The 19,541-nt window shown below is 44.5% G+C and overlaps 1 pseudogene; it reads left to right on the top strand.

Moving 5' to 3' along the window:
* The first annotated feature begins 2,883 nt into the window (after nt 1-2,883).
* On the top strand, nt 2,884-4,108 carry LOC149469879 (uncharacterized; annotated as a pseudogene).
* Nucleotides 4,109-19,541: the final 15,433 nt, after the last annotated feature.

Here is a 19,541-nt window from a genome sequence, read left to right as displayed (position 1 = left end):
TTCGTGAGAAATACATGATTTCCTGGAGAAATATCAAGGGTGCCAACAATTTCGGCCATGACTGTATTTGTGCCCACATGCATGGGTTTGTGGTCGCTGCCCCCCCTCCCCCCAAGCTCTCTTTTTTGTTTTTTAAATTCTTTTATTTACCTCAGGTGTATATTTCTGAATTAAGATTACTGGCCCTTTGATTTTTTTTTAGCTTATCTGTACAGGTGTTTCCTGAGTGGTCCAATAGTAGCATGTGACTTTAAAGAAATTTCTGGAATCCGTCTGGACTATACAGTTGCAAGAAAAAGTATGTGAACCCCTTGGGATTACGTGGAGTTTTGCATGAATTGGGCATAAAATGTGCTCTGAACATCATCTAAGTCACAACAATAGAAGAACACAGTCTGCTGAACATAATACTACACAAACATTAGATGTTGCCATGGTTTAATTGCACATAACATGTAAACATTCACAGTGCAGGGAGGAAAAAGTATGTGAGGCCCTAGCTTAATGACTTCTCCCAGAGCTAATTGGAGCCAGGAGTGAGCCAACCTTGACTCCAATCAGTGTGATGATATTGGATGTGTTGCTGACAGCTGTCCTGCCCTTAAAAAACACACACCTGTTCTGGGTTTACTGGTTTCAAGAAGCACTGTCTGATGTGAACCATGCCTTGCAGAACAGAGCTCTCAGAAGACCTACGATCAAGAATTGTTGACTTGCATGAAGCTGGAAAGGGTTACAAAAGTATCTCCAAAAGCCTTGATGTTCATGTGTCCATGGTAAGACAGACTGTCTACAAATGGAGAAAGTTTAGCACTGTTGCTACTCTCCCTAGGCGCGGTCGTCCTGTAAAAATGACTGCAAGAGCACAGCGCAGAATGCTGCATGAGGTAAAGAAGAATCCCAGAGTGTCAGCTAAAGACCTACAGAAATCTCTGGCACATGCTAACATTTTTGTTGACACATCTACAATAAGGAAAGCATTAAAGAAGAATGGAGTACATGGGAGGACACCACGGAGGAAACCATTGCTGTCCAAAAAGAATATTGCAGCACGTTTGAAGTTTGCAAAAGAGCACCTGGATGTTCCACAGCACTACTGGCAAAATATACTGTGGGCAGATGAAACCAAGATTGAGTTGTTTGGGAAGAACACACAACACTATGTGTGGAGAAAATAAGGCAAAGCACACCAACATCAAAACCTCATCCCCACTGTAAAACATGGCGGAGGGAGCATCATGGTTTGGGGCTGCTTTGCTGCCTCAGGGCCTGGACGGATTGTTGTCATTGATGGGAAAATGAATTCCAGAGTTTATCAAGACATTTTGCAGGAAAATGTACGACCATCTGACCTCCAACTGAAGCTCCGCAGAGGATGGGTAATGCAACAGGACAATGACCCAAAGCATACAAGTAATTCAACAAAACAATGGCTGCAACAGCACAGAATACGCCTTCTGGAGTGGCCCAGTCAAAGTCCTGACCTCAATTCGATTGAAATGCTGTGGCATAACCTTAAGAGATCGATTCACACCAGACATCCCAAGAATATTGCTACACTGAAACAGTTTTGTGAAGAGGAGTGGTCCAAAATGACTCCAGATCGTTGTGCAGGTCTGATCTGCAACTACAACAAACGTTTGGTTGAGGTTATTGCTGCCAAAGGAGGGTCAACCAGTTATTAAGTCCAAAGGTTCACATACTTTTTCCTCCCTGCACTGTGAATGTTTACATGTTATGTGCAATTAAACCATGGCAACATCTAATGTTTGTGTAGTATTATGTTCAGCAGACTGTGTTCCTCTATTGTTGTGACTTAGATAACGTTCAGAGCACATTTTATGCCCAATTCATGCAAAACTCCACGTAATCCCAAGGGGTTCACATACTTTTTCTTGCAACTGTATATAAAGCAGCAGTCATGTGGGCTTGGAGCTGTTGCCTGGACACTGGACTTTGATCCTGTGGGCCCACCATGAAGATATTAGTAAGAAGACTTTTTGAGCAAGTTAAAAGTGTCAGTGGGAAGAGGAAGAAAATGTTGCGCTATCTGCCGGACCATCAGGCCGCCCGCAAGTTCTGCCTCCCCGGGAAGATCAGCCATCCCCCTCTCGCAGACTTCAGTGTAGCCCACGCCGTGGTGTGCCCGGAATCCACAGAAGCATCGGAGGTGGAGTCCAGGTATCAGCAAGAGGAGGAGGCTCATGACGTCACCCTTACGGAACGGCGCTAGGTCTCTCTCTCCATCTCCTGTCAGGCAGGGACACAGGAGGAATTGTGGGAGGCGCACTGCCAGAGCCAGATATGCCCCCAGTGATGCCTCCTGCTGCCAAGCAACCAGCTGAGTGCCCGTCCAGGCGCCTCCTACAGGATACATTACCTAATGCTCCTGCTGCTTTGCAACTGTCACAGACGCACGATCGCCGCCACCAACATTAACTTTTTAAGCTTGCCAGCCTGTCTTTTAAAGTGCCCCTGCAGGGGGGGTGGCTCTGAGTAACTGGCCAATACCCTGTTTTGGGCGGGATCGCCGGATGGACTCTGAATTAAAACCAACAGCTTCATAATCCATGATATGAAACATAAGTGACAACTGGATCTTTTAAAAATGTTATCCGCTTTGTGCTTCTGGGGAATGCCTTGAACTCGAGAAGGCCCTGTTATCTTTTCCCGAGGTGCGAAGTTACACAGGTTTTGGGACAGAGAGTCTGCTGTCTCTATGGGGGGGCTATTTAGTTCTGGGCCCCCTGCTGTTCCAGCCTGCCAGTGACTCTTTTAACACACACACATCTGTTACTGTGCCTCTCAGGAAGGGAGGGGGTAGGGAATAAAGGATTGAGGGAGAAATGTATGCTCTTGTCAGATTGTATGTGCCTTGACAAAATGGTGGCACTGTGTCCATATCTAAGCGCAAAATTGCTACAGCAACAAGGTAATTTAACCCATCCTGCTCTCCCAGCTTCTCCTTCTATATCACAGCCTGTGTCCTCTGTACATTCACTCCCTTTGCTTTATTCTTTGGTGTCTTCCTTTTCTAAAATAGCACAGGCTGTGGTTTCTCAACATTCATTGTCTTGTCCTACTGTACCTTCACAGTGTGGGCTCCTGTTTCTAAAGTGTCTATCTCTTTGGTGTCTGTTACCCCACAACTATTAACTGACAATTCTTCTATTGATATCTCGCTAAATCTGTCCCTGAACTTCTGTTAAAGAGGTACTACCCTTGTGATTCCATTTATCTCCTATTGGAAAACAAAAAATATTGAACAGTGATTTAATTGAAATTTTGTCATTACTTCCTTCTTCCAAAGAATGTCTTACAATGGAATAAATATCAGATGACAAGGCTGAAGATGATAGAATGCCTATATCTAGATCTTTCTTTAATTGGCATCAGGCCTTTTGTATCTTCTTGAGTGTTATGGGAGAAAAAATTCCAGAACGTTGTAGTGGTTTTTATCAACATTTGGAAATCATCCTTGAACCTTATAAAAATCTCAGAGGCTTAGGTTGGTTTTTTTTATGAGACGTTTTGTCAGAAATTAGCTGTTTACCCTAGTCTTATATGGGGCATGAAGGATGTTGGCCTTTGACTTTTTGATTGTTCCACAAAAACCTTTTCCTCCATAACAAATGCATTCTACTACTAGCTCACAATCCCCTTACAGGAAAGGGTACTGCTATGCTTACAATGAGGGTCAGTGCAAGTGGAATGCTTCTTGTCGTTATAAGCATGAATGCACCTTTTCCTCTGGCCTTCACCCCTTATCTAGATGTTTTAAAAATCCTTGTCTAATGCTATGCAGAAAGATATTTTTCCCAAAAGCCTGCATGCCTGTGAAGCTGGAAAAAAGGCTCCATTGGCTTTCAATGTACCCAGACAGGGAGTAGGCCACTCTACTACTCTACCTTCTAACCATAGGCGTCGGTGCTATCCATGGAATACAGATGTCCAGCTTGTCTCTCAGCTCCATCTGGTCCTGGATGCCACTACAAACTTACCATCTTGTCTCCTTTTTCATTTCTGCAGAGATACATTCCATGCTCCTGGTGGAGCTGCCTATAGGTGCTTTTTATGGACTTTAGTCATCTGTATGGACTTTTTATGATATGGACAAAATGGACTTAACATTGCTCAATTGTTAATTATCTGCATCCCACACTGTTCTTTACTTTAGGTTTGCGCCATATGCCATTTGTATATCCACTCTACTAATTAAAAGTTTTACTGATGGTTTTCCTTTAGCTACTTTTACCAGTAAAGGTTGTACATAGGTAAAAAATGTCAATTCCATGGAAAAATTTAATGACATAGGGAAAAATTATTAAAGGAGGTTAAGGAGGGGCATGTTACTGGCCCCTTCAGTTCCCCACCTTTTAATGATTTCTGCATATCTCCCTTGGGTATTGTACCTAAGAAAGAATCTAACTCCTTCAGATTAACTCACCATTTATCTTTCCCCAAGAGTAGCTCTTTCAATGATGACATTGACATGTCTCTCTCTTCTACCTTTGAAGATGCTGTACATATTATCAGGAATTGTGGTAAAGGTGCCTTACTATCTAAAATGAATACAAAATCTGCTTTTAGACTGCTATTTATTTCTCTATATTTCAATTCCCTTGGGTTTTGTTTTGATGGTTTTTATGTCTTTGATATGTGTCCTCCAATGGGTTGTTCTTTATCTTGTGCTTATTTTGAGTCCTTTTCTTTGTTACACTGGGTCATTTGTTTTGAATCTGATTTTGACAGTATAATACATTATTTAGATGATTTTCTTTTTATAGGTCCTGCTAATGCCCCACTTCGTAACTATCCTTTAAAACTTTTTATAGGGATTACTGATTATTTTGGCAGTTGAAAAAACAATTTTCCCATCCTTTTTCTCTTGATTTCCTATGTATCACCATAGACACCTTAGCTTGGGAGTTTAGACTTTCTGCATCAAAAATAACCAGGTTAACATCATCTATTTCAATTTTACTTCATAGGCGTAAAGTGTTCTTAAAAGAGCTACAATCTTTGCTTGGTCTCTTGGCTTTTGCATCCAGATTGAGGCCTGTGGGGAGAATATTTTCCAGGCGCTTGGCCATTGCAACAGCTGGTCTAAAATCCCCCTTATTGCATATTCATTTATCTAAGGACCTTAGAGAGGATCCCTTAATTTGGTTTAAATTTTTCATCCAATATAACAGTAGATCTATTTTTCAAGAAAAGTTTATTTTTTCAGCAGATTTAGAATTATATACTGATGCTGCTGGCTCCAAAGGTTTTGCTGCCATTTGGTGCTCTTATTGGCTTTGTGGCTCTTGGCCTGCCTCCTGAGTTGCTAAAAAAAGCAACTAAAAACATTGTATTATTAGAGCTCTTTCCAATAGTGGCAGCTTTTGAGATTTGGGGTTCTTATTTTTCTAAAAACAAATACATATTTAATCTGATAACAAGGGCGTAGCCTTTGCCATAAATTGCTTGTCTTCCCACTGCTTATTTGTTATAAATTTGATTCGCTATTTCATTTTCTTATGTCTAAAACATAATATCTGGGTTAAGGCTAAATACATTCCTGATAAATCTAACATGATTGCAGATGCTTTATCCCATTTTCAGATGTACTGTACAGATCAGGAAGGTTGCATTTGCCCAAAACATCTATGGGATTTAATTTAGATGCAATTCGGAATTTGCTGTCACCTCAAACATGGTCTGAATATTCATCCGCTTGGAATAGGTTGTTGAATTTTTGCAGGACTTTTGATTTTTACTAAACCATCATTCGGAAAGTGCAATTTTCTCATTCCTATGCCTGTTGATGCAGGATGAATTATCTCCTATTTTCTGGGATTTGTTTCTTTTTTAAACTCTTAAATTTACCTCCTTTGAATATTTTTTTTCAGTAATGCAAGCTTTAAAGGGTTATAGGAAATTCAATTATGAACCTGATAAACTCAGGCCTATTTCAGTTGACATTCTGCATCAGCTATGTTTATCTATAGGACACATATGTACTATTCCCTTTGAAGCCTTGCTTTTCCAAGTAGCCTTTTGTTTGGCCTTTTTTGCTGCACTTAGAGTATCAGAATTGGTTCCTCACAACAAATGTGGTAAGTCTGGTCTGAGATTCTAGGATGTTTCCATTTCTGATACTGGAGTCTGTATCTTTATCCATCAGTCGAAAACAGACCAGTTGAGTAGGGGTTGTTGGATCCAGTTATACTCTTGTGGTGGTACTTTGCTCTTCTAGGGTCCTAATTATTTTTCTGTCAGACTCAAAATCTATGGCATTTTCTTGATCCATAATGACGGTTCCCCCCTTACGAAATTTCAGTTTTATTCGATATTTAAGAAATGTATGAATTCGATTGGCCTCTCTGATTTTTCATTCTCGACCCATTAGTTTTGCATCAGTGATGCAACAGAAGTGGCCAGAATGGGTCTAGATAAAACAATTATAAAAACTGGGAAGATGGGAAGCTAATAGATTTATTGTTTATATTCGCCCTTATCTTTCTCTTTGATTTCTTCAGGTTCTAAGATGGTCGCATGGATTGTTGGCCACTCTTTTGTTTTTTGGGCACATAGGAGAGCATCTCAGCATTGCTATATGGAAAACCCTTCTTTTCCAAAAAACTTTGTTTAAATTTTTTGGAAAGGTATTCATGTGACAGTTTAAACTGTAATGCCTAGGAGTCATTACCAATTCATAAGTTCAACACTTTCTAGTAGCAACACAGGTATACACTGATCAGCCATAACTTTATGGCCACTGACAAGTTAAGTGGATGCCATTTATTACCTCATTACAGTGGCATCTGAAAGTTGGTGGGATTTATTAGCAAGTAAACATGTTGTCCCTGAAGTTATGTGTTGAAGTCAGAAAAAATGGGCATTGCAATTTGCTGTGTATGGGGCTGCATAGCCGCAGACCAGCCAGGGTACCCATGTTAACCCTTGTCCACAGCCAAAACCACCTACAATGGGCATGTGAGCATCAAAACTGGACCACGAAGCAATGGAAGAAGATGGCCTAGGCCAGTGGTGGGCAACCTTTTTTTTCAACTGAGCCAAATCTCGCCAAAACCACGATTGAAATTTATTTTGAGAGCCACATTTTTAAAACTGAAAATACATAGGATGGTACACTGTTTTTAGTTTCAATAAGTTTTTATAGTAATTCATCCCCCATATAGTAATTCATCCCCCATATAGTAATTCATCCCCCATAGTAATTCATCCCCCATATAGTAATTCATCCCCCATAGTAATTCATCCCCCATATAGTAATTCATCCCCCATAGTAATTCATCCCCCATATTAATTCATCCCCCATATAGTAATTCATCCCCCCTATAGTAATTCATCCCCCATAGTAATTCATCCCCCATAGTAATTCATCCCCCCTATAGTAATTCATCCCCCCTATAGTAATTCATCCCCCATATAGTAATTCATCCCCCATAGTAATTCATGCCCCATAGTAATTCATCCCCCCTATAGTAATTCATCCCCCATATAGTAATTCATCCCCATATAGTAATTCCTCCCCCATATAGTAATTCCTCCCCCATATAGTAATTCATCCCCCATATAGTAATTCATCCCCCATAGTAATTCATCCCCCATATAGTAATTCATCCCCCATAGTAATTCATCCCCCATATAGTAATTCATCCCCCATATTAATTCATCCCTCATATAGTAGTAGTAAGTAAGTAGCAAGTAGTAAGCCAAGTCCCTCCTGTGTCAATTCACTTACCTTTGCTCCGCGCGTTCCTCTCGGCGTGTTCCCCGCGCCGTTCCAGTCTTCAGGGCGGACTGTGAGAGGAGCCTAGCTCCCCTCAAGTTCGTCACGCTGCCCCGCCTACACACATCCTAACAGCCAATCACTAGCTATCAGGATGTGAGTGGCAGCGAGACTGGCCAATCATTGCTGGGCTAGCTGCAGAGTCCTCGGCCGCCCGAGAGGAGGGAGGGGAGCGGGCGCCCGGCACACAGAAGAGCCGCATTAAAATGTGTAAAGAGCCGCATGTGGCTCGCGAGCCGCGGCTTGCCGACCACTGGCCTAGGCTAATGAATCATGTTTTCTTTTACATCATATGTATGTGCAGGTGTGTGTGCTTTGCTTACCTGAGGAAGAGATCACACCAGGATGCAGTATGGGAAGAAGCAAGCTGGTGGAGGCAGTGTTATGCTTTGGGCAATGTTCTGCTGCGAACCCTTGGTCCTGCAATTCATATGGATGTTACTTGACACGTACCACCTACCAAAACATTGTAGCTGATAAAGTACCACCCTTCATGGAAATAGTATTCCCTGATGGCAGTGGACTCTTTCAGCCGGGTAATGCACCCTGCCACACTGCAAAAATGGTTCAAGTTTGAGGAACAAAACAACGAGTTTGAGGTGTTAACTCCAAGTCCAATACATGGAGTTCCTACAGGACTTAAAGGATCAGCTACTGATGTCTTGATGCCAGATACCACAGCATACATTCAGAGGTCTAGTGGCGTCCATGCCATGATGGGTCAGAGCTGTTTTTATTGGCAAAAAAGGCTGTTTTGGAGGCAAAAGGGAGACCTACTCAATATTAGGTCATAAAGTTAAGACTAATTGGTCATAAATGAATCAGAGTGACTTGCGAGCCACAGGTGTGATAATTACTAGAGGATCGCAAACATGAAACACATAACTACAACTGTGTTGGAAATATCTACAAATATATGTTGCGCTCCTAAATACTTCTCAATAAATAATAATTATATTATTACCATTAAATTAATTCAAATTATGATACAAATAATTAATAAAAGTGTATAAATACCAAAAAATATTTAAATAGATAATTTCAACTAATCAATCTCCTCCAAATAAATATCAAAATAATTCCACATAAAATACTCCTCTAAAAAAATATTTTACCAAGTGCTCATAAATCATTAGTGACATGATGTACTTACTAATACCCTCAGTTTCATTTATATTCATAATACCTTCATTTAATATAACAAAAATAATAAACCAACTAATAACACTCAACTAAAACGCATTTAAATGATCCCCATAAACAAAAATAACCAAATGCTCATAAATAACTAGTAGTGATTAGTATGAATCCAAACATCATCAAAATAATAGTCCCATTGAATAAACAATTGTTTGTATATAGTGACTTGGTGCTTGTTGTTCTTCAATTTGTGACTTTTGTGAATCCTTCAAATAGTGAAGATGTGCGCTCACCTCCTTTGATGCCTGCAATTAGGCTATACACGCTTTCGGTTCACTTTCCCTGGAACCTGCTGGACATATACTTTTGCTGGTAAAATTGGGAGATCCTTCCTTTAGGAGTAATGGATGTATCCTCTGGTGGCTGATTATCCCCTCAGGGATTACACACTCCTTTTGTTATCTCAGACCTCTTAATTATCCTCTCCTTGTGTTACTCCGCATGCAGGAAGAAATAGAGGACATAGTGCTTTACCTTTTAAAACTTTTTATTCCCACCATCCAAGTATTAAACTCACATTAGACAGATTTAAATAATGCAATATCCCATTGGAAATCCTCTGCTGGCCTCTGAGTCATACACCTGCCGTCTATCGTGTTGTGCAGCTCCTCTCCGAGTGATGATGTAGCCCCTCCCCTACGCGTTATGCCTCCAATCACGTGGCTTCATCAGGGGGTTGTGATAGGTGTGATAGGGGGGTTGTGATAGACCTATCACAACCCCCTGATGAAGCCACGTGATTGGAGGTGTAACGCGTAGGGGAGGGGCTACGTCATCACTCGGACAGGAGCTGCACAACACGATAGACGGCAGGTGTATGACTCAGAGGCCAGCAGAGGATTTCCAGGCTTGGGTGCATCAGTGATGTCCAGAGCAGGGAAGACAGTTCAGAAGAACTCCTGACAAGAACATGTGCTATCATAACCAGGGAAGGAAAGACAACTCTTGGGGCCCCAGGGCAATAGGAGATCATGGGGCCCCCAGTTTTAAAGATGGCCACCACGCAGCAGCCATCTTTATGAAGCAACATCAATGCGGAAGGCCTGCATGGAAGGACACCAAGTTTAGTGACATGCAGAGTGTCAGGAGACTTAAAGCTGACAACCCAATAAAGGGACCAGGAGCCTCTCATAGGCATTGCCACCTAAACAGCGTCATGGGCCCCTGGGAAAAGTAATGCCCTGGAGGACCTACCAAGGAGATGGTGCCTGCGCATAGAGAACTATGGCGAACAATGGGCATGGTCACTGGGAGAGTCTTAAAGGAGGACTGAACAGAGTTTATCTGCTGTACACACTGCACACATATACCACAGTCCTTTTATCTATAAAATACTTATTACTGTATCACAACTGACAGTTTCACAGGCACAAATAAATCTCAGTCAAAGGATCATTTGTTTTTATAGTAAACATTCCCATCCAGTGGCGGACTGACCATATGGAAACTCGGGCACTGCCCGAGGGACCAGGGTCAGTAGGGGGCCCCATGAGATGCCCCTGGTACCTTTTTTAAGTTTTTTTTTTGAGTTTTGGCAAGGACACAGGGCCCCCATGATCCCCTATTGCCCGGGGGCCCCTTGAGTTGTCAGTTTGCCCCTGTTCCCATCGTATATTTTTATGCACAAAAAAGGATATTTTTGTCTTACTGAGTCTACCTTAGAGAAGAACTTCATCAGGTCTATGTACAGTATAATGTATAGAGTGCAGGGGTCAAGAGTAAGTAACAAACAGAACAACATATAGAATGCAGCAGTCAGGATGAGTGCCACGCTCACATCAGAGTCCTCCTTTACATTAAAGTCCTCAGAATTCTCCCTATACATCAGTCTGCAGAGTTCCTCTTACATCAGAGTCCCCAGAATGCCACTTTGCAGCACCGCCCCTAGAGTGCCACCTTATATCAGAGTCCCATCTTACATCAGAGTGCCACCTTGCAGCAGAGCCCCCAGACTGCCACCTTGCAGCAGAGCCCCTAGAGTGCCACCCTTCAGCACATCCCCCAGAGTGCCACCTTGCAGCACATCCCCCAGAGTGCCACCTTACAGCACAGCCCCTAGAATTCCACCTTACAGCACAGCCCCCAGAGTGCCACTTTACAGCAGAGCCCCACCTTGCAGCAGAGCACCAGAATGCCACCTTGCAGCACAGCCCCCAGAGTGCCACCTTGCAGCATAGCTCCCAGAGTGCCACCTTACAGCACAGCCCCTAGAACTCCACCTTACAGCACGGCCCCCAGAGTGCCACCTTGCAGCACACCCCCCAGAGTGCCACCTTACAGCAGAGCCCCACTTTTCAGCAGAGCCCCAGAATGCCACCTTGCAGCACAGCCCCCAGAGTGCCACCTTTCGGCACAGCCCCTAGAACTCCACCTTACAGCACGGCCCCCAGAGTGCCACCTTGCAGCACACCCCCCAGAGTGCCACCTTTCGGCACAGCCCCCAGAGTTCCACCTTGCAGCAATGTACCCATCTTCAAACCTCATACCCAAGGCTGGGAAAAAATCCAGGCAACCTCCGTGTACACCCGCAGCGGACCTCATCAGATGTTTCCAGCTATCTGACCCTGCATCTTGGCAACTGGCTGCATCCAAGATGGTGCCGACCCGCAGACAGGCTTTCAGCACTAGCGGGATTGCTTCCATCACTGACAAGGGGCTGCATGCAGGTGAGGCACCCATACCATGCCCGGACCCGGTAGATGCCCCTTTCACTGACACTCCCAGTATCTTCCACTCTGATGAGCCGCAGGGTGCCACAAGCTCTAGAGCTACAGGGGACATTTTTACCCTATCAAGTACTGAGCTCAGGGAGATGTTAGCTACTTTTCAACCTGGAGCGCTGTGTAACAAGGTAGCCTGCAGTTTCTTGTTTGCATGTTCTTACCTCCTTGCTGCAGTTCTTTTCCTGATTCCTTTCACATGTGTGGTTTGTCTGTACTCACCTATGGGCATCATCTGCTATTCTCTGGGATTTATTTCCTTCCCTTCCATCACTTCCTAGTTTGCTTGTCTATATAAGACATGCTCAGTCTAGCCCACTTTGCCTGAACAACTTTTTAGTTCTCTGAGTGCCTGTGTGTTGCTACGCTTGTATCCTGTATCTGACTACCCATGTACTGACCCCGGCTTTGTTCACTGACTGTGCTTGTTTTCCACCCTTCCTGACCTTGGCTTATCTATCGGCTTCCCTGTTGTCTCCTGGATTACATTCTGCTCACGTGATTGGTCTTCACTTCCTCAGCTGGGCGTACCTGGGGGCCGCAACCTGGTTCTGACTTGCTGCAAGTCCATCCCCACCATCAGGGGCTCTGGTGAAGAAGCAGGCTGGTGCTTAGACTCCGCGCCCTGGGGAACCCCGAGTTGGCGGTCTACAAGGGCTCACCATCACAAATTTGTAACAGTTTGCTCAGGCCATGAGCTCCTCGGAGACACCACAGCCCCTCCTGGAACAACTCCAGTGTTTGGCGCAGTGAGTCAATGTCCAGCAGACTTATCAGGAATGTATTATGCAGTGTCTGCAGGAACTTTCCTCCCAGTTGGATCAGCTGCAGGTTGTGTCCACTTCCTCACCCTCAGTTTCAGCTCCTGCTTCGGTTCCTGCTGCTCCAACCCCCGCTTTTCCTCCAGTGGAACATAGTCCTTCAAAACTCCAGCTGCCTCCACTGCCTTCAATCAGTACTCAATTCATTTTGAGCTAAAAGACCACCATTTTTCTACTGACCATTCCAAGGTGGCGTACATGATTTCCCTCCTTTCCTGGGAAGCACTGGCTTGGGCCTCGCCACTGTGGGAGCATCAAAATCCAACTATTTGCAGCCTCTCAGCCTTCCTGCAGACTTTCTCTAAAATCTTCAATGTGCCCAGCAGGACTTCATCTGCTACAGGAGCTATTCTTCGGCTTCGTCAAGGTAGCCTGACTGTTGGACAGTATGCAGTTCAGTTTCGCACCTTAGTTTGGAACTGGCATGGAATAATGAGGCCCTTTGTGCAACCTTTTGGCAGGGTCTAGCGCAATGTATTAAGGATGAACTAGCTGGAAGAACCATACCCACCATCCTGGATGACTTGATTGCTCTTAGCATTCAAATCAATGGCCGCTTCCAAGAGCGAGATCTGGAAAGGGCTGGTCCACGTTGCCCCCCAGTGGGTTCGTTAGCTCTTGTTTTCCAGAAGCCACCTGATCAATCTACCTCTGCAAAGGTACCAGCATCTGAAGAGTCTATGCAGTTAGGCTGAACACGCCTCACTTCACAAGAGCGATCGGGTTGCCTAAGACTTGGTCTATACCTTTACTGTGGGGCTGAAGGTCATATAATTAAGTATTCTTCTGTCCGTCTGGGAAACTCTCAGGTCTAGGTCACTCTGAGGGAGGTGATCTAGACCAGAACCTGAATTCCGCTACCTTCCCTAGATTTATCATTCCTGTTTCCATTCATTGGGCCCTGAACTCATACCAGGTTTCTGCTTATGTGGACTGTGGGGTAGCCGGGAATTTGCAGTTGATGGCTCTACCTTGGCCTTAGGACCTCTATGGTTCTGAACGAACTCCATTACTATGTATGTTGGTGTTCTTCATCATGAGGAAATCTCCTTCCTGATCCTTCCTAAGTCTTCAAGTCCCATTATTCTTGGACTTCCATGGTTACAGAAACACTCACCCTATCTAGACTGGAACTCTGGACAAGTGTTGTCCTGGGAGTCACAATGCTATCAAACTTGTCTCCCTAAAGTACTCCAACCTCTCTGTGTACCTGTGGCTGAGGCCACCACCTCTCCGATGCTCCCTCCGCATTATCAGGCTTTCCAACCTGGAACTTCTCCACCTCGTGGTAAAGTCTACCCTCTCTCCACTCCTGAGACTCAAGCCATTTCTAAGGAAAATCTGCAGAAAGGATTTATCCGTAAGTCTAATTCTCCTGCTGGGGCTGGCTTTTTCTTTGAGGAGAAAAAAGATGGTATGCTCCAGCCCTGCATTGATTATAGGGGTCTCAATGCAATCACTGTTAAAAATTGGTACTCTTTGCCTTTGATTTCCGAACTCTTTGACAGGCTCAGGGATGCTCAAATATTCACAAAGTTAGACCTCTGTGGAGCATACAAACTGGTTAGGATCTGTGAGGGTGATGAGTGGAAAACAGCTTTCAATGCCAGAGATGTGCATTATGAATATCTTGTAATGCCCTTTGGCTTGTGTGATGCCCCAGCCGTATTTCAAAACTTTGTTAATTAAATTTTTTCTGATCTCCTATATGTTTGTGTCATTGTCTATCTGGATGACATACTCATCTTTTCTCCAGATTTGAACATTCATAGTCAGCATGTACAGTGGGGCAAAAAAGCATTTAATCAGCCATCAATTGTGCAAGTTCTCCCACTTAAAAAGATGAGAGAGGCCTGTAATTGGCATCATAGGTAGATCTCAACTATGAGAGACAAAATGAGAAAAAAATCCAGACAATCACATTGGCTGATTTGGAAAGAATTTATTTGCAAATTATGGTGGAAAATAAGTATTTGGTCAATATCAAAAGTTAATCTCAATACTTTGTTATATATCCTTTGTTGGCAATGATAGAGGTCAAAGGTTTCCTGTAAGTCTTCACAAGGTTGGCACACACACTGTTGCTGGTATGTTGGCCCATTCCTCCATGCAGATCTCCTCTAGAGCAGTGATGTTTTGGGGCTGTCGATGGGCAACACGGACTTTCAACTCCCTCCAAAGGTTTTCTATGGGGTTGAGATCTGGAGACTAGCTAGGCCACTCCAGGACCTTGAAATGCTTCTTACGAAGCCACTCCTTCATTGCCCGGGTGGTATGTTTGGATCATTGTCATGTTGGAAAACCCAGCCACGTTTCATCTTCAATGCCCTTGCTGATGGAAGGAGGTTTGCACTCAAAATCTCACGATACATGGCCCCATTCATTCTGTCCTGTACATGGATTAGTCGTCCTGGTCCCTTTGCGGAGAAAAAGCCCCAAAGCATGATTTTGCCACCCCCATGCTTCACAGTAGGTATGGTGTTCTTTGGATGCAACTCAGCATTCTCTCTCCTCCAAACACGACGAGTTGTGTTTCTACCAAACAGTTCTATTTTGGTTTCATCTGACCATATGACATTCTCCCAATCCTCTTCTGGATCATCCAAATGCTCTCTAGCAAACTGCAGATGGGCCCGGACATGTACTGGCTTAAGCAGGGGGACACGTCTGGCACTGCAGGATCTGAGTCCCCGGCGGCGTAGTGTGCTACTGATGGTAGCCTTTGTTACGTTGGTCCCAGCTCTCTGCAGGTCATTCACTAGGTCCCCCCGTGTGGTCCCGGGATTTTTGCTCACCGTTCTTGTGATCATTTTGACCCCACGGGGTGAGATCTTGCGTGTAGACCCAGATCGAGGAAGATTATCAGTGGTCTTGTATGTCTTCCATTTTCTAATTATTGCTCCCACAGTTGATTTGTTCACACCAAGCTGCTTGCCTATTGCAGATTCAGTCTTCCCAGCCTGGTGCAGGTCTACAATTTTGTTTCTGGTGTCCTTCCACAGCTCTTTGATCTTCACCCTAGTGGAGTTTGGAGTGTGACTGTTTGAGGTTGTGGACAGGTGTCTTTTATACTGATAACAAGTTCAAACAGGTGCCATTGATACAGGTAATGAGTGCAGGACAGAGGAACCTCTTAAAGAAGAAGGTACAGGTCTGTGAGAGCCAGAAATCTTGCTTTTTTGTAGGTGACCAAATACTTATTTTCCACCGTAATTTGTAAATAAATTCTTTCCAAATCAGCCAATGTGATTGTCTGGATTTTTTTTCTCATGTTGTCTCTCATAGTTGAGGTCTACCTATGATGCCAATTACAGGCCTCTCTCATCTTTTTAAGTGGGAAAACTTGCACAATTGGTGGCTGACTAAATACTTTTTTTCCCCACTGTATTTACTGTCCCTCCACGTCTTCGGATCCAACTGGCCTCAGCCCTCTGGTTTGAAAGCCACACAGCGCTTCTTGGGATTCACCAACTTCTACCGCCAGTCCATTCCTGACTATTCCTCGCTGGTGGCCCCAATCACTTCTTTAACCCGGAAGGGTTCCAATGCCAGAACCTGTCCTCCTGAGGCAGTCGAGGCATTCCACAAACTAAAATCCACATATCCATGGACTTTATTTCTGAACTACCCCTCTCAGCAGGTTCCACCATTATCTGGGTGGTTGTGGGCAGGTTTTCTAAAATGTGTCACCTAACTCCACTGCCAGGACTACCTTCTGCCGTCACCTTGGCTTCCAAATTCATTAAGGAAATCTTCCATCTTCATGGTATGCCCTTGCACATCATCTCTGATAGAGGTGTTCAATTTACAGCTTGCTTCTGAAGGGCTCTGGTCTAAAAAAGTTGGGAGATCTTGTAAGGGGGGGGGTCCTGTCACAAGTTAGCCTGCAATTTCTTGTTTGTGTATTCTTACATCCTTGCTGTAGTTCTGTTCCTGATTCCTTTCACATGTTTGGTTTGTCTGTGCTCACCTATGGGCGTTGTCTGCAATTCTCTGGGTTTTATTTCCTTCCCTTCCATCACTTCCTGTCCTGCCTCCTAGTTTGCTTGTCTAGCCCACTTTGCCTAAGCAATTTCTTAGTTCTCTGAGTGCCTCTCTGTTGCTACGCTTGTATCCTGTATCTGACTACCCCTGTACCGACCCCGGCTTCGTACACTAACTGTGCTTGATTTCCACCCGTCGTGACCTCGGCTTGTCTATCGGCTTCCCCCGTTGTCTTCTGGATTACACTCTGTTCACGCGATTGGTCTCCGCATCCTCAGCTGGGCATACCTGGGGGCCACGACCTGGTTCTAGCTTGCTGCATGTCCATCTCTACAATCAGGGGCTCTGGTGAAGAAGCAGGCTGGGGCTTAGACTCCATGCCCTGGGGAACTCTGAGTTAGCAGTCTACAAGGGCTCACCACCACAGGTTCATGACATGCTGAGAATTGAAGGTACTCTCAAATGGGACTATCTGAGGTGAAACAACAAGTTGTACAAGTGGACACTAGGGTCCACATGTTGGAGAATGTCCAGACTACAGTTGAGACTAGGCTTGCTGCTCGTGAACAGGCCCAGGTCACCCATGCTCAATCATTGATCCAGCTTCACCTCAAAGTCGATGATGGTGAGAACCGCAGTAGACAGAATAATGTCTGAATCCACGGGGTCCGCAAGACGACTAGGGGACTGGATCTCAGAGTCATGGTTCAAGTGATTCTGAATACACTCTTGGATAGGGACTTATCCACCCTTATAGAACATGACAGGGTGCACAGAGTGGCTGGTCCAGTGCCAATCCATTTGATATTCTATGCTGTATCCATTTGTTTGTTCTCAAGGAAGAAGTTCTCCGTATGGAGTGAACTAAAAAATCTATTAAATTTGATGGAACTACCATCACTTTCTACCTTCACTTGTCAAGTCTTACTCTTGCTATGCGGAGACAACTTTTCCCCCTACTGCAAATTATCCACAAAACTAAAGCGACATACAGCTGAGGACATCCGTTCCACCCTCAAGTCAAGAAAGACAGCAGACAGTTTTTTCTCCACGCACCAGCTGCCAGCTATCTTTGTTCCTGGATGTGGCTGCTGTGGAAGTTCTTGACTGGTTGGCCCCTGTGTAGGATCCGATTTCACCTGACCGGAGAGCTCCAAGACCTCAGCACCAAAGGAACATCCACTCCCAGTCCACTCGGTGAGCCCAGCGTCAGAGCTGACCAGCAATGAGGCCTGAAGTTCTACTCTGCCCTTCTTGGTAGTCTATTGCCTACACTATCCTGTTCTCATGAGGGTTCCGTAAATACCAGTGACTGACCTATTTTTACTTGTTCAACATCCTGCCTTATGCGAGGGCCTGGACATCTCTGAACTTTCAGTGGGTGCCCTGGCAACTGCTGGCTATCATACAACTTGTGGGTGGGCTACAGATCTCCTAGGGCAGGCCTCATACCTCTCCTACTGAGTAGCTCCATGTCTCTCACCTGTCATACAGCCTGGGTGTTATTTCCTCTAGCAGTGGGGTATGATTGTGAGGCCTTACAGTGGCGGGGACTGCGCTCATAATATATGAGACCATCAGTGACTCCCCCACTACACTGCACTCCAAGATCTTTGAGGCTTCCCCAGCCGGCTGCTTTATCCCCATGTCTTTTTCGGGCTTGGGGATCACTGGATATCCAGGGCACATAGGTTTGAGGGTGGAGGGGTGGAGTTGGGGAGTACTGGCTGGGAATGTTGTGGTTGTTATTGCACAGGCGTCCTCCTGAGTTCAGTCACTCTCTTCTGGATGGGGGGCTGCCATCAAGAAGAAAAGAATGAAAAATCTGTGCTCTAAGGACTGAACATGACATATGTGGAAACATCTTCATAGACTTTAGCATTCAAACCAATACGGCAATATTGTGCAGGCTCCTAAGGGCTGGGGTAGCCCAATATGGCACTAGAAAATAAGAAAAGAAAAGGGGCGCACAAGCCTTGCTCATTACCTCAATAAAAACTTTAATAGTAAAAAATAGTAGATGTATACTCACAAACGACAAATGTAAACAGGCATATCATGACCAACAATGGTCCATGGTCTGAAAAGGAGTCCCACCTGTGAAAAGGACACTTGGAAATGGCTGACGCGTTTCGAGGAGCGATCTCCTCTTCATCAGAGCCTGCTCCTAATGTGGTGCAAACACTCCTTATATACAGAACACCAATACGTGGGGGGCTGCCATGTATACAATTAGTATCGGCTGAGGCCAATATAGCCTTCCACCCACTATATTGCAGTGGTGTCGTAACCTGCTGTTCATTTATTTATATTCCCTCTACTGATATGGGAGAGGGGCAGCTGACCTAGTGTGTTGGAGACTAGATGCTCTGGGAGGAAGCTGACAGATATTGTTTACATTTTAATATTATTTCTTCTCTCGGTTGTACTGGACAAGACCCGCTACCTCGCACATTTAGATGTCCGAGGTACCCAGTCCTTCATGCTTTTCCTATTTTATTGTATGGCCTTATACTCTTGTTGGTCTATAGCACCATGGTTAGTGTTCTCTGCCCGCCTCTGCGGGCTCCATTGCTCTTGTACACATTACTTTTTCCCACATAGGCCACTCCAACTGATCACCCCAGATGGTGGTTTGTTTTTCAACTAATAGAGTTAATTTGAAATTCTTTGAGTTTGTTTCTGTAATCTGTTTCCTTCTTGATTACCCCTCATCTCTTACTTTTCCTTTTGCTTCTCGCTCTTTTCCTCCTATCCACCCCTCTTCCCCCTCGCTCCCTGCCTGTTGATAAGTGACTGCAATTGTCTACTATCATGCCTTTCCCGGGACCCTTGGGTCCTAGACCGCCCTCTGTGCTACCGGACAAGTTGATTATTTGTAATGTGCGAGGCCTAAATATCCCTCAAAATGGATTCAGAGTTTTGTGGGACTTATGGAGGGTATGGGCACATGTTGCCTACTTACAGGAGGCGCATTTCCGGGGTACAGACCACCCTTCTCTCAGTAATTTTATA

Source organism: Staurois parvus, unplaced genomic scaffold (assembly GCF_062004578.1).
Source record: "Staurois parvus isolate SC_StPar_1 unplaced genomic scaffold, SC_StPar_1.0 ptg000058l, whole genome shotgun sequence".
Taxonomy (NCBI): Eukaryota; Metazoa; Chordata; class Amphibia; order Anura; family Ranidae; genus Staurois; species Staurois parvus.
Note: the sequence above shows the minus strand (reverse complement) of the source record. Positions and strands in the feature narration are given on the sequence as shown.